A 16,033-nucleotide genomic window follows, 5' to 3' on the forward strand; every position below is an offset into this window, starting at 1 on the left:
GCCTCCTCTGCCTCCTCTGCCTCCTCTGCCTCCTCTGCCTCCTCTGCCTCCTCTGCCTCCTCTGCCTCCTCTGCCTCCTCTGCCTCCTCTGCCTCTGCCTCTGCCTCTGCCTCTGCCTCCCCAGTCCTAGGAATAAAGGTGTGTGCCACCACACCCAGTTGATGATAGGTTTTTTTTGTTTTGTTTTGTTGTTTTTTGGTTTTTGTTTCTTGGTTCTTTTAAAGGACACATCCATTATCTTAAAATTGGTCATTTGTTTCTCTTTTGTCAAAATAGCCATGAAAGTCTACCTAGTTAGCATGACCTCCTACACCATACAGTTGTATCCATGGACTCCTGTCATAAATCACTTTCCTAGAGCTTCTACCCCATGCGTCTAATATTGTTTTGCATGACCTCTCTTGAGCCACCCATCCCATATGTCTTCCTACCCTGCTGTACATCTCTAGAGTCCTCCACCCCTGTACCTGCCCTCTATCTGCATTCTCGTACATCACAGCCCTAGAGCTGTCCCTCCTGTGTGTCTGCTTCTGTCGTACATCACAGCCACCCGTCCTCTGCATCTCCTGCTTGTAGCCTCCATTGTATGTTTGTCTTTCCCTTCCAGTTCTCACTCAGCTGTTGTCAGACCTTGTTTGTTTTCTGTTGTATCACGAGCAGTTTTGTGAGCTGTGGTGCACATCAACGAGTGTCGTTTTAACGTTTCAAACACAGTTTATCGTAGCACAAACCATCATTGAAGCACCCTAGCATTGGTTGCTGTATGGAGTCTATTTCACAGTTAACATTTATGTATTGTAAACGTCTAGGAGTAAGTAGTTATACAATACCCCTGAGTGGGTTCACACCTATCTGCCCCCACCCCCTGTAAATTCCCTCTTTATAATACTATGGACTTCCTGATTGGATATTACCTCTGATTTTAGAAACTCTTTCAGATTCTCCATAGTGACAGATGACACAGCCGAATTATTCTCCAGACACTGTCCACTTGACACATGATTTCTGTGTTCTGCAGTCTGTACACAGGCTCAGAGTCGGGTTGCCTGGCTACATGTACTGTAGATGGCACTGACTGTCAGTGTCCCTTACCTCATATATCACTTAGCTTCACATGAGCACATTCACGTTGTTTGTCTGTGTTCTGACATTAGCTGTGCCTCTACATTAAGACAGTACTTCCAAAGACTCACAGACTGTCTGGTTAAGGTCCAGCTGCTCTAGAGGACTTAAACAGTAAATGTTAAAAAGAGCCTTGTGAGAGCAAGCCGGGAAAGACATGATTCTAGGTGATGGGGACTTGCTGTCAGCCAGCTGGATTCTAAACACTGATTTGAATGCTGGCTTATTATTCTGTTATGACTCTGACTGTGTTTGTTAGCATTGTCTCATGAAATTCCTGTGTCATTGTTGTTAGTTTTGCTCCAGGGAAGTGATACATATCAGGCCCATATAGCATTTGGTTTAGACTGGGCTATTAGCATCCCCTTCCATACTTGGACTAATGGCATGATAACTTGGTTTGCATAAAATATGAGGTGAGTGTTTACAACTTTCTGTAATGACATTATAACTTCCAGTGAGGAACCACAAATGTTTCTATTAGTATCTTGAAAAGAGACTATCCAGGGGCTGGAGAGATGGCTCAGTGGTTAAGAGCACTAATTGCTCTTCCAGAGGTCCTGAGTTTAATTCCTAGCAACCACATGGTGGCTCACAACCATCCAGTGGGGTCTGATGCCTTTTTTGGTGTGTCAGATGACAGCTACAGTGTACTCAAATACATAAAATAAGTAATTCTTTAAGAAAGAAGAAGAAAAGATTTGTTAAAAGAAAGAAAGAAAGAAAGAAAGAAAGAAAGAAAGAAAGAAAGAAAGAAAGAAAGAAAGAGGGAGAAAGAAAAGAGACTATCCAATCACATTGGGTTCATGCTTAGGGCAACATAGTCTTCACATTAAAAACTAAAACTTACTAGATTTGGTGACATTTCTTTAAAAGAATGACCTCAAAAGGTGATATTTTCATTGTATAGTTAAGATATCAAGATTTAAAGCATTATTTTAAATTTTAACCCTATTAAGAAAAATTATTTTGGATTACATTGTCGTAAAAGGAGCGAGAAGAAAATGGTGGTTGGGAAAACGGTGGTTAGGAAGACTGGTGTGGCTCACACGAAGCATGGACCCATTTGCCTAGCTGTTGCTTCACTATGCTTTTAATTGTTAGAGAATCGGGTTGTTTTATTATGGTCACCAAAAGCTTTGAGGATAGATTGTGAGTTCAGGCTGTCTTTGTAAAATAGCAGGGAGCAAGGAAAAATCACATTCTAATTATAAGTCATCTTATGAGGTTGGGAAAGCATGTAAATAATGCAGGATCAAGAGAAATGGAGAAGGGCTGGAGGGATGGCTCAGTGGTTAAGAGCACTGACTGTTCTTCCAGAGGTCCTGAGTACAAATCCTAGCAACCACATGGTGGCTCACAACCATCTATAAAGGGATCTGATGCCCTCTTCTGGTGTGTTTGGAAACAGCCACAGTGTATTCATATAAATAAAATAAATCTTAGAGAGAGACAGAGAGAGAGAGAGACAGAGAGGAGAGAGAGGGAGAGAGAGAGAGAGAGAGAGAGAGAGAGAGGTAGGGAGGGAGGGAGAGAGAGAGACTGACTGGCTATAGGTAGCCTAGGCTGGCCTCTTTTTAACATTTTATTTTGACATGAAAACCACCAAGTGGGAGAAGAGAAGTAGAGACTAAAAGGAGAAAGGAGGGGCTTAAATATGGCCACAGTACATGGTATGCTTGAATGAAATTGTCTGTACAAAGTCCAACACTAGATTCAATGACTATATACTGATACTATTAAACATTAAAAGTAGTAATTCTACCAATAACATTGAAAAGACAGGCAAAAAGTGGTAAATGCATATTGAATTTACTTCAATAGAACATAGATACTCTGCTTAAGAAAACAGGAATAGATGGTAAATGAAATTTTAGATAGTTTTAGGGGTGTTTGTTTGTTTGTTTCCAAAACAGGGTTGTTTGTGTGTGTGTGTGTGTCACCCTGACCATCCTGGAACTCTGTAGACTAGGCTGGCTTGACCTCATACTCAGAGATTTACCTGTCTCTGCCTCCTGAGTGCGGGATTAAAGGCACGTACCACCATCTGGCTAGAGAGGCAGTTTTAACCACAGAATATCAAGCACAGAATGAGTTGAAAGCCGTGAATTCTTGAAAATGGGTCCGGGTAAGATGCAGTAGTATGAGAGAAGTTTCCCGTCATGTTTTAACGTGTGCATGTTACTTTTACAAGTCATGAAGGAAAGGTTATTTACCTAAGGGAGCAGAAGGAAGGGGAGCACAGACTTTTCAGTTGTTTTACTTGTCTACATTTCAGGAAATGTGGATGGCCAATGGGCCATTGGGAAAGAACTTGATAGAGTTGGCTAGGTAGATCTCTGAACTGGATAATTTTCTAAGGAGCGAACAGAACAAAGGTGCATAGTATCTTCAGACTTACTGAGGAGGAAACTGGAATCAAAGCTGTGGATAAAAAGATGCCACGGATAATAGACCTATTTTCTAATTTACTGATATCTTGCAGCTTCTTTACCAATAGCATTTTACTAGGACAACTGGAAAATCAAAATACGAACAATAATGACTTTGCTAGTTAATATTTGTAACATGGGCAAATGTTTGTTACAGAAATGTGATAACCCAAATATGTCTTACTTAAGTTACATATTACACTACTATATAACATAGTACTCATATCTATAAAGGGTCCACTGGAGGCCATAGTAAAGATTATGTTAAATAATGTATTTGTTTTGGATACAGAGTCTCACTATGCAGCCCAGGCTGGTCTTGAACTCACATCTCTCCTGCCTAACTCTTTGTAATGCTAGGATTACAGAGGAGTACTGCCATGTCAGATGTAGCATCATTTTTAGTGAAATATCTTCCAGTAAAAAATCATTGGTGTTTCAGGTGGGCAACATCCATCACTCAGTCAAGTGGCTTTCATTGACTTACCTTGGAATCTGGAACAGTAACCTATCTCCCTGGAGCACAGGCTGGCCTAGAATTGTGATAGCCCTCCTCCTTGTCCTCCCTGAGATTTCAGAGATGTGTTTCCATCCCTGGCTCTTGCTGAATCTTGGGCTTGGTTCATTGTTAGGTCATTTTCCTTGTTATAAATGACAGTGGGATAGAATTAGAAAACAGAATCAAATGACTCCTTCACTTGTAAGAAGGGAAGGAAAACAGGGTGGTGGTGGGGCATGACTCTAATCCCAGCACTCGGGAGGCAGATCTCTGTGAGTCTGGGGCCAGCCTGGTCTGCAGGAAGAGTTCCAGAACAGCTAGGACTATGCAGAGGAACCCTATATCAAAAGAGGAGGAAGAAGAGGAGGAGGAAGAGGAAGAGAAGGAGGAAGAGGAGGAGGAGGAGAAAATAAAAATGGTGTGTCTTAGGGACAATTGGACATTGCTTTTACATCTTTTTAAGGTACACTCAGCTTCTCACCTTGGTATTATTAGCAAAACTATATTTCTTCTCGTAACTGGAATGTGTTCTCTGTGGAGTATTTGTACAGGGCATGACATAAGCACGGATCTGCAGCTGTTTCATAACCACTGTGAAGTCGGTTGGCTGCGCTCCATGGCACCGTGTCCAAACTTCAGGAACAGTTTTCAAGTGGAGTGAGTGTGGGTGGAGCCTGCTCTGCAGTGGTGGCTCGCCCAGAGTTGAGTGCATTGCATGCAGAATGTGAGGCTGCTTTTCTGCTTGTCCCAAGTGACCAGCCATAGCAACTTGTTTCGTTCTTTGTTTAACTTGTCATCTAGCCTCAGTGCTTACTCTCTGTGAAACTCTAAGTGTTCTGGCCATCAGCAGGAAATCCAATGTTCTGAGTCCTCATATCTCCCAATCAATAGTTCTCTGTGAATTTTAAAGCTGCTTTAGGCTGCTGAAAACATAGTGACTCTGCCTTTAATGATGCAATCTGACTATAATCAAAGCATTTGTAAAGACGAGGCTCTGGTAACCGAACAGTTCCGGTTCTCTCTTCTCTCAGAAGGAAACTGCTGCTGTACTGTTACTGTACATCATTGTAATTCATGTGACTCATTTACTGTCATCTCCCTTGCTTCTATATGAAGCAACCAAAATTCTTTGCAAATAGTACTTAGCAGACAGGGCCCAACAAGAGAAATGAAGAACAATTTCTACCCAAACACTGATGAAAGATTCAAACAGAAGAGCTTTGCTAATACTGATGGTACCCAGAAGTAGATCTAATTGATGCTTCATATTCAAAGGCTACCACGTGGAATGTCACTCTTATCCTACATAAGTTGGGCAGGAATAAATTCTAAGGTAGGTTGCTTAGGGCCAGAAGTACTAAGTTAAGACTTGGAAAAATTATCTTGAAGTGATAGGAGACCACTGAAGATGTCTTAAAAAGAAGAAGAGGGATGTAGAGGTGATGTAGAGTTTCATTAAGAAGGAAAGAAGAAAGTCTCCAGAAACTCCAGAGCTGCAGGAGGAGAGGGTGCAATGTAGTCTGTGAGGTGTGGGAGAGGGAAAGTGACACAAAGGAACAGCTACAGTAATGACTCAGAAGACATAGGGGGCGGGTTGGGGGGGATCAGAAAGGGCCCAAGGGATCAAAACTGAGCACTGGGTGTGAGTCCAGCTCAGAGGTCTGGAAATAGCATTCTTGTTAACTGTGGTAGAAACCTGCACTTCAGACCTAACTTGGGCTTTCCCCTCTGTCTTAGTAAGTAGGGGGTGAGACAGTGGTTAGGAACACAGAGCCTGTAGCACCGGCCCATGTTTGTACAAGGTGCCTCTGGAAAGGCCAGTGGAGCCATGCTTTCCCTCTTGCTGTTGTGGTGAGCTTCATCCTTGGACAATGCACACAGCCGGCAGAAGCCTGTTTTCTGCTGACTTTTCTGTCCTCACCACCAAAGCATTTGGCAGCACTGCAGAGAAACCGGCATTGTCTGCAGCCCTTCACCTGAACCTGGGCCCTCTCATCCCCACACTGAGATGGCTCAGCCACCTCCCAGGGTTTTGGCATCTAGACAGTAAGCAGAAAATAGTGTCTCTCTGATCTTAGATTCCAGACCTGTGAGGTGTGGCTGGAGAGGAGAGGCGAAGCCAGGTTCCTCCTCAGGGACACACCAGGAATAGCAGTCTTTGACCAGTCATGGAGTCTTGTGAGTCATGCTGGGAACTTTTAGGTCTCAGTATGTCAATGACTTTAAGCATTGTATCCTTGAAGTTAGACTTTTGAGGCTGACAGTGTTCCCTTCCACGGGTTATCCTGTCTGGTTTGAGCTTATACATCAGCTCTGGAACTTAATCCTCGAGTGCTTGATCTCTTTTCTTCTTTGTCATTTCTGCTTTAACAGTCCTATGTGCTATGGACATGAAAATAGAGAAGGCAAGTCAGAATGTATGTGGTCTATCAGAAGACTCTTTCCAAAGATGGCCACCAGAGTCTCCCTCAACCCATGCCTCTCTTACAGTATGAGGAATGATATTCCTCCTACTGAAGGTATCTAGGATCTTCCTCTTAGATCCAAGTGGATCTTGCTGGCTGCTTGGATCAGGTGTTGTGGAAATGATGTACTGTGACTTCTAAAATGCCCTCCCGCCTGTTCTCTATCCCTTGGACCTCAATTGTTGTGCTATGAGGGAGTCCATGCCATGTAGTGAGGCCTAACCTAGGTGTTCTAACTGTAGCTCCTGCTACATTTCTAACAAAAGGACGTCACTCACCAGTCACATGTCTGAGGAGACCCCAGCTGAATTCAGCAGTCAGCTATCTATTGGCTGGAGCTGTGTGAGGGACCATGACATCCTCCTAGCTGAGCCCAGTCAACCTCAAAATTTACAGGCAACAACGAAAGAAATCCCGGCTTTCTTTTAACCCAGTTAATATGGAGCTGGCTTGTTCTACCATAGAGAACCAACAGGGTAGTTCTGCATGAGAGAACACCACAAAATTTGCTAACTTGAAATAACCATGTTGTTATTCTCGTGGTTTGTAAATCATACATTAAGGTAGGTCACTGCTAGGCAATTGTCCTTAATTCATGTGTCCATGTAGCTTTGACTTTGTGACAGGGTTCTTCTTCAGTCATGTCTTTGGATCCCTGCCACTTTGGGTAGTCTCTCCCCCTTTCTTATCTCCATCTCTTTGTGGAGTCTCATCCTCAGGGGCTCTGCACAGAGCTTGTAGTTTCATGGCATGGTAATCTATGTATGTAATCTATCCTAGGCTGTAGTATTATATTTTAATAAATCCTGGCACGAGGTTGCTTCCTATCTCCATGGTTTATGTTTCCAAATGAAAGACACACACACAGCCTTTGTAGAGGGAAATATTAAAAAAAAAAAAAATCCATGCTACTGCCTGGCAGACTCTTCACCTCAGGGTACTGAAATCTCTCCACCCAGCTCACTAAATTCCCATTGGTGGATTGCAGTCATACACACCCCACGCTTCCAAATTCCCGTGGCTGGCTGCGGTGCCCTGCTACCATACCTCTCTCTGGAACCTAGCTGAGTGAAGGAAAACACCACACAATCTTAGTTTAGAATGAACAGGCAGCACAATCGCTGGGCGCAGCAACTAGCATCCTAATTTGTAAGCGAGTCTAAGTTATAAATCCTCCTGTAGCGGATCCTGGCAGCTTCACCACCTGAGCCAGGGGCCTCCCCTACCAACATTGCGACCTCCAAGATCTCTCCTGTCCAAACAGAAGTCTTCCTTCTCCTGCCTCCCTCTTCCTCTCCCTGACTCAGAAGACCTGCCTACTCCTCGCCCAGTGATTGGTCCTTTGAAATCTTTATTCATTAGGGGAATGTTCTGCCACAGCCTTTGTATTTTAATATGCCTTAAGCAGCACAATAACTAGACAACTACCTACCCTCCACGCTGTTAGAATCTACCTCCCACTGATAACTCCGAGTTACTACTTACTAACTTCTATGTTCCATCTTGGCTGCTCTCAACTCCAATTGAGAAGCCCTCTGGGCTGCGCTCTCTTGACCCTTTTACATGGCAGCTAGGCTCTGTCCTGCACACCTAAGGCATGCCATCTCTCTTCTCTCTTTCTTCACAGCCCCAAGCCTGAGAACCCTAAATCCTGCCTCTGTCTCTCCTTCCCAGCTACCAGCTTTTAGCATCTTTATTTACCAATCAGAGTTAACTGGTGGCAGGCTTCCAGAAGCTATGTGCAGACCCTCTTTGGCAGTTTTGGGAGGACCCAATTAGCATTAGAATACAAGCAGCTTCACTAGCTAATCTGGCTTTTTTTTTTAAAGTATAGAAATAGAGTTTATTCAGGACATGGGGAGGGGAGCTAAGAGGGTCGGGGAGAGAAGTAGAGCCCCACCATGAGCACTTGGAGAGGTGGGAGGAGGGGAATGGAGAGAGAGGGGGAGGGTCGAGAGGACAGAGTAAGGGCAAGAAGGCAAGAGTGTAATCTGGCTTCCTGTGGAACAAATGACTGCCAAGATACTAAAGCAAAAGCTACCTACCACCAGGTCTTGGTGTAGGCAAGCATAGTTGGAATTATATCTACCAAACTCTATTGTTCAAAACTGTGTAAAGCCCTTCCATATTCAAGGAGATAAGAGATAAATCCAATCTTTTGAAAGGACAAGTGACGTTAAAAAAAAAAGGTTTTGTTTTTTTCTTACAGAGGATAAAGTGGAAACTAAGCTTATATATCAGCTTGTCTCATTAGAAATCCTATTTTATGAATGGAGATACTAAGGCTAAGAGAAGTTAAATAATTTGCCCAGGGTTGTCTCAGTTGCAAGCACCAACACCTAAATTCAAATGCAAATCTGAAATCCAACCATGAATTTTTTTCTACTTTGCTATTCTTTCCATCAGCAATGTGACAGACATATGATTTATACTGTTTTTTTTAATTCTACAGTGCTGTCATTAATAAGAAATCACACACACACACACACACACACACACACACACATACACACACACCATAGCTCTATACATCTTGGCCCATAGGTCTATCATCTCTGCTAAACCACCAGATTAGAAGAGCTTCATTTCCCAGAGGAAGCTTGCAGCCATAATATTCACTGCCTCTGCACACAGCTCCATTTCTCATTTGTGCTGATTCTGTTGTGTCCTTGAACGCTGATGGGAGGACTCTGGACAGGCTAGAACTTAGGCTGGAGAGCACTGAGAAGACGGCTGAGTAGCAGAGTTAATCCTGACAATTGATTGTGGAGCTGTCTGATGATGATTCACTGACTCTCCCTGTAAGTGGTTAAGACTGAAGAGGACTGAGATCCTGGGCTCGAGAGATTGCTCAGTGGTTAAGAGCACTGGCTGCTCTTCGAAAGGACACGGGCACTGTTTGTACCAACATAGGGTAGTTTACAACCAACTGTAACTGCAGTTCCAGTGAATGTGATGCCCTCTTTTGCTCGCTCTGGCGCCACGCATGCAGATGATGCCTAGGAATGCATACAGGCCAAACACTCAGGTATACAGAATAAAAGAAAACAAAAATTTTAAGTTAAAAAACTGAGATCCCTTCAGATTTCTAGGTCTGATTCCTTTAGATAGATATTAATTGGAAGATTCTTGTAGGTGGTCCACTGTGTATTATTTGTGTGCTACCCTCTGTGACGGGACTCCTCACATCCATGCTCACAATTCATGCTCTGTAGATGCTGAGCCAATACAGATTAAGCATGTGAAGGTCCTGGGTTCTCTAAGTTCTAATTAAAGCCATTTCTGACGAAACAAACTATGGATCCTAATTAAAACATTTCTGGTAGAAATTTAGTCTTAGTTCATAACTTACAGTTGCATTCTCTCTTTTTTTTTCCATAATGAAATAAGCTGCTTTAATTTTCTTTTTGCAAATTTTATTTGGATGAGATCAGAAATTGGGGATTCCTCTCCCATTACTCGTTTTCCAGCTGCTGGCCTCTTGTTCCCTTGATGCACTGTAGGGAGGCATTCCAGAGTCACATCTCTGCAGTGGTACACACCAGGCTTGACAGAGCAGCCCCCGGGCTCATAAAGACCTTCCCTCCTGTTTGCGTTCCATGGCTTAGGCTCTGAGTGACTCTGAAAGTCTAGCACCACCTACTACTTGATAGAGCAACTGTCCCCCCACTTCTGGCTTTCTTTGAGGCTGTTAGGTAAGGAGTCTCTTTGCTTGGTTTCAGCTTTGCAGTATCAGATTCAGCTACTAAAGCTCAATAGGTTGGCTGACATTTGAGAACCCCTAAGGAGATCTTCTCTTGAAAGCCCTGGAATCTTCTGGAAGGTTATTGATTTGTTAAAAGTACTTAGAGTCTCTTCTCTCCCTATCAAACTGAGGCCTGCATGCCTCCTATCCCTTTTAAGATGTCCCATCCAGTCACGCTATGAGGGTATGTTCCTATTTTAGCATGGAAAGAAAGCAGGGGGAGGAAATAAAGGAATTTCATAAATTCAGGCACAGACACATTTCAGTGAGAGCATTCAAATAGCCATGTCTAGAGCTGGATGAGTGAATTACAAAATGTTGAATGAAAACAGATTCTAGCTTTGAATACGAATACCAAAAAAGAGCCTGTGGTCTCCTCTCCTTCCAGAAGGCATCCAAAAAATGGACACTGCTAGTTAAGGCTTATACAGAAATAAAGTCACCAATCACCATAAATCAGGATAGAAAATTCTCTCTTTTTCTGGTAACCCACAATCTTAGTATGTCTTCCCCCAACCCCTTAGTGTATCCCAAAGCCTCATTCCTATGAACATGGATCTCCTGTGTAGCCTCTGATCTCACTCCTACCGCTCTCAGCCTGGGGCTCATTCTACATTCCTTGCTTCCTACATTCCTTTGACACTAAGCTGTCTTCTTCTGCCTCTGACCTGCTGTCTGCTCCTCCCCAGCCCCTCCCCAACCTGGATTCTGCATTCATTCCTCTTCTCAGGTTAACCAGACCCCAGTGAAAGGTGACATGCCTTTAACATATGACAGGCACATTCATGCCCAGCTCTGCCACATCCTGGCTGTAGATCTCACAAAGTCATCTAGCTAGTTACCTCCTTGACAAATGGGACTTAAAATAGCCCCCTTCTTTGACATTTCTTTGAGGATTAAAATCCTGACACCTTGTAAAGCATAGCATTTGGCCCATAAAAGGCAATGAAATATTAGGTGCTGTTCTTACTACAATTAGGGAGCATTCCACATGCGTGCCCACGCTGCTAACACTACTGCATATGAGTGGTTTCTAATGTTGGCTTTAAACCAAAAGCTTTTACAATAAGTTTTCAAAGCCCTGCACATGCTTGCCTCTCTGTGCTCTTTCTGACCTCATTTCCAACATCTCTCTGCTCTCTGCAACGCACTTGCAGGCTCACACTCTGCTGCGTGAACACACCTGATTCTCCTAGTGTTCCTTGGGTCATTATCCCACCCCAGAGCCTTTGCCCTTGCCTATGCCCATTGCCCTTCCTTCCAAGATGCAGGGTAGATGTCATCATGATAGCAGTGCTCACACTGGCCAGTCAATTTAAAATTAAGCCATCCCTTTTCTGTACCCCTTCCCCAGCTTTATTTTTTCCTGTACAGTTTACCACCATCTGACTTAATGTTCATCGTCGCTATTTACCCCCACCAAAATTCGACTTCTTACACTTAGGTGTAAGTTTGTGAGGCAAGGGATTTTTGTCTGTAAATGTGTTTCATCAGTGCCTACACTAGCCCTAGCACTTAGTAAGTGCTCAACAAATACTCACCAAAGAGAGGCTGAACCCTAAGGCAAACATTGCCACCACAGTGGGGCTTCCTTGGCTTCTGCAAGCATGGTTGCTTCGTTTTCTGTATTCATGTTATAATAAAATTTTCATTATGCTTATTACTCTGTATTTCTCTGGAAAATGTGTTTAACACTCTGAGATTTAACCAGATGCTATAGTTCAAAAACACATTTTATTTAATGGACTGGAACCTGACATTGCAGATTTGATTGAATGACTGCAAAAAATCATAATGTTCTGTAAGTGTTTTAAAATTGCATCCACACCATGTGCCGTAAGTTATCCCAAAAAGCAAAACCTAAGCTTTTACAAATTTAAGGAAAAGTAAATTCGATAAAGCTCAACATTGAACTCTTACTGTATATGGTAGACTGACTAGTCTATGTTTGAGCATCATGTAAATCTTGTTATTTTGCTAGCATACTAGGAGACCTGCCAAACCCTGCCTTCTGAACAAATCCACTATGCTAGCAGTTTGTCTCATAAACAATATGCAAAGATAGATGATCTCAAAAGTCAGCATTAGGAGCTGGAGAGATTACTCAGATGGTATGAGTGCTTGCTGCTCTTCCAAAAGACCCAGAGTTTGGCCAGAGAGAGAGAGAGAGAGAGAGAGAGAGAGAGAGAGAGGTGTAAGAATTTTGTTTTGGTCAAAAAAATAAATAAATAAAAGCCAGTACCCCAGCACTTGTGAGGCAGAGGCAGTGGATCTGTGAGTTCGAGGCCAGCCTGGTCTTTATAGTGAGTTCCAGGATAACTAAAGCTACATAGTGAGACCCTGTCTCAAGCAAAACAAAACTCCAGTTACGAGAGGAACAAACTCATATAGGTTGGTTCTGAAGAGACCTTTCTGAATCTGGGAGAGAACATTTATCAGTATTATCTAAAGCCCAGATGCATGCCTGTATCACAAAATTCTCATCATGCCCAGAGGAAGCACCAGCCAAATCCAAATCCATTTCTATATCCCTGATGTGATTTTAGGGACCGCACCACCGGCCAACAGACTGCACATGTTATTCACTGATGTAATGTGGGATGTGTAGCATATTTTAAGTCATTAGTAAACAGAACCTCCCATTTCCCATTCACAAATACAATAGAGCACAGCACGTGAGAAGTGGCTCGTCCTGAGGCAGCAGAGGTGACTGCTAAGTGGAATCCCATCGGTATCTAGAGGTGATAATGATGCAGAGAAGCCCCCACCTGAGGCGGTGGGTACAACCACTGTGAATGCCTCTGACAGTGATGAAGACCATCGTCCATAAACACACTTTAACCTGTGAAGGCCTGCAGATGAGGAGAAGCTTCTGGGATGGAATCAGATTCGTACCCAGTCCTGGTCCATGAGTTGCTATAGGCAACTCTGCTGTTACATTTTGGCTCTGCTGTGATCATTTCGTTATTTTTCACATAAGGCAATGCAGAGAGAGAAGAGAGGGGGAGAGAGAGAAGAGTTTCTGCCAATATGCAACTGTTGATGCTGTCTGTCCTACACCCCTAGAGAACTCTTAGCTTGTGTCGTATCCAGTCTTCTTTGCATGGGTCTGGTTGATGAAATCTAATGGTGTTCCCCTGCCCCCATTTGGCTGTTATTATCCCGCCTCTGACTCTCTGTCCTCTGGGTATGCCCTAGAAACCCTGCTTGCCAAACATAAAATTTAAATACCTCCAGTTTTACTTGTTCGCTGGTTTTTTTTTTTTTTTTTTTTTGCTCTTTTGTGTGTGTGCACTCGAACTCCATTAGAGTTGAGAAGGGCTGTCAATCCAGTTGTGTGTGGTATGTAAGCCATAGTCATCAATTACTGCATTGGTCTAAGATGTCAAGGAGTATTTAGGGCAAATGCTCACAGAGCCCCATTAGCTATTAACTCTATGTAATAATACCTTTCCTTTCCTTTCCTTTCCTTTCCTTTCCTTTCCTTTCCTTTCCTTTCCTTTCCTTTCCTTTCCTTTCCTTTCCTATGATTTTGGTTTAGTTGGAAAACTCATGTCCCCAGCAAGAATTGCAGCTTTTCCCCCGCCTTGGAAGATGTCTTTCTTTCCTTCAGCCTTCATTGACGGATCTGATCTGAAATCTACCCCTTAGAAATATCTTGAGAACTCATCAAACTGAGTAAATTCTTCTCTCTCGGCTCTTGAATAAATGTGTCTCTCTCAGTTCTAGAGTAAATACTTCTCTCTGGGTTCTTATCTGATTCAGCCTTAGATGACATTTGGCCCTGGAGACAGGTCCCTCCCTGGGAAGTCTGTTTCCTGGACTTGGACCCCTAGGCAAACTCCTTGTGCACATTTTGCTTTTCATCACTCAACCTTTACAGAATTCCTAAGGGTCTTATCTCGATGCCTGGGTGAGAAAGAGTGGGGGCTGCAGCTTCAGCAATTGCTTATCCACAAATTAATGTACATCCACATCAAACACATCTGATAAGACTGAGACCCACACATATTCAACAAATACTAAAGGACTATTTGTTGCATATGAAGCCCCACTGTAGGTTTTTCTCTATGACTAAAACACATTTCAAAAAAAACTTCCTTTCAAAAGAACAGTTTAATCTGTATTCCTAAACTTGCTAAATTATATTATTATCTACTTGGTCACCAAGTAGATCCATCTGAGGTGTTTCTGTCTCCTTCACTGCCTACCCGTAACGCAAACTCATTATCTGGCCCGTATCTGCTTACCTACCAAATCCTAAAGGATTTACATTTTTTTTTAATTTTCAAATGTGTGCTTTCTTTTCTGTTGTGTCCGGCCAGCAGATCACAGCCTGGGTTCTAGCCTGGAAAGGCATTTTGGAAACCTGGACGAGAAGAAGGGCTAGGCGGCGAGAGACAAAGATGTAGCTAAGACAGTCATTCTGATCAAAGCTCAATTTTACTATTCCGCACGCAGTTATAAAGCAGGGGAAGGGGGGCGATTCCTTCCAAATAATCTTGGGGTCCAGTAGCAGGGTACCACGTGTATGGCTCCGGAACAGCAAAGCGGCAGGCTCCAGCAGTGGGTGTGGCAGAACGATTGAGCGGCAAGCTCCACCCCTGAGCAAGCAGGTTTCAGACTGGCGAGGGGAGGATACACTTTTCTAGTCCTTTGATCTGTTGGTTTAAGCCTTGCTTGTTTTGGGTTTGTTTGGTTTAAGTTAGGGGGCTGGTTCCAATCTTCTTCAATTTAGCATCACATGTTATGCTCATCACAACGTGGTATGCCGAGTTTATCCTTAATGGCCCTTTCTGTACCTCCTGTTTGCAGATCACCTTCAGATACCGGCCAAGCTCTTCAGCATGGCCAGAAGCCCCTCTTCATGTTGGCCCTGCCACTGTGCACTCTGCTTACCTTTCATGTAAAACAGTCTGCAATGTTCTGCAGAGAGTACAGCCTTTCCTGTCTCTAAAAGCCTTTGTACACCATCCTTCCTCTCGATTCCATCCCTCTTTACAATGACAGCACCTCCTACTGGATAAGCATCTCACCTGATGGGCAAGAAACTCTGATATCCAACCACTAACAAACCGTTCCTCCCCTAAAACATTTACTGAATGAATGAATGGTTTCATTTATTTAGTGCCTTCTGCCTGCAGACATGGCAGTGAACACCACAGTGGAGGGCCCTCCCCTAAGAGAAGGGGAGTGATCAAATGGGGTTATGGCTACTCATCCTAGACAGATGTCAGCTGCCCAGAGAACTCAGACCCTCCTTCCCAATTCAACTATGAGTTTGGTACAGATCTTAGCACGTGTACTGCAACTACATTGTACCTGTTCATTACCCTCAGCCTTGAAAACGTCTTGAGGTCAGAGCTGAGGGTTCTCTCTCTCTCTCTCTCTCTCTCTCTCTCTCTCTCTCTCTCTCTCTCTCTCTCTTTCTCTCTCTCTCTCTCTCATTCTATCAACTGCTAGGACACAAGAAAGGAAATTGTGTTAAATAAAAATAAGAACACTAATACTTCCAATAGCACTTGATCTATACCTTTCTCCATGTCAGGTGTTTTCGGGACATTATGTAGTTTAACCCCAGTATCATTATCATTACAGCTGCTTTATAGATCAGAGATCAAGATCTTAAAGATATGAAACAAGTTATTAAAATTACATAACAGTGAGTGGCCAAGCCAAGCCTAGCACCCACAGCTGCCTGAGTCCAGAGCCCCAACTTTAATATAGTGCTTGGTGAGAGGAATGGTTCATGCCCCCCCCCATACACACA

The 16,033-nt window shown here is 43.3% G+C and overlaps 1 protein-coding gene across 3 annotated transcripts in view; it reads left to right on the forward strand.

The window, feature by feature from the left end:
• The window catches only part of Mapre2 (microtubule associated protein RP/EB family member 2), a 135,678-nt gene that overhangs the window by 24,159 nt on the left and 95,486 nt on the right, over positions 1-16,033 (forward strand). The gene's annotated exons all lie outside the window — the stretch shown is intronic.

This window comes from Mus caroli, chromosome 18 (genome assembly GCF_900094665.2).
Source record: "Mus caroli chromosome 18, CAROLI_EIJ_v1.1, whole genome shotgun sequence".
Lineage (NCBI taxonomy): Eukaryota > Metazoa > Chordata > Mammalia > Rodentia > Muridae > Mus > Mus caroli.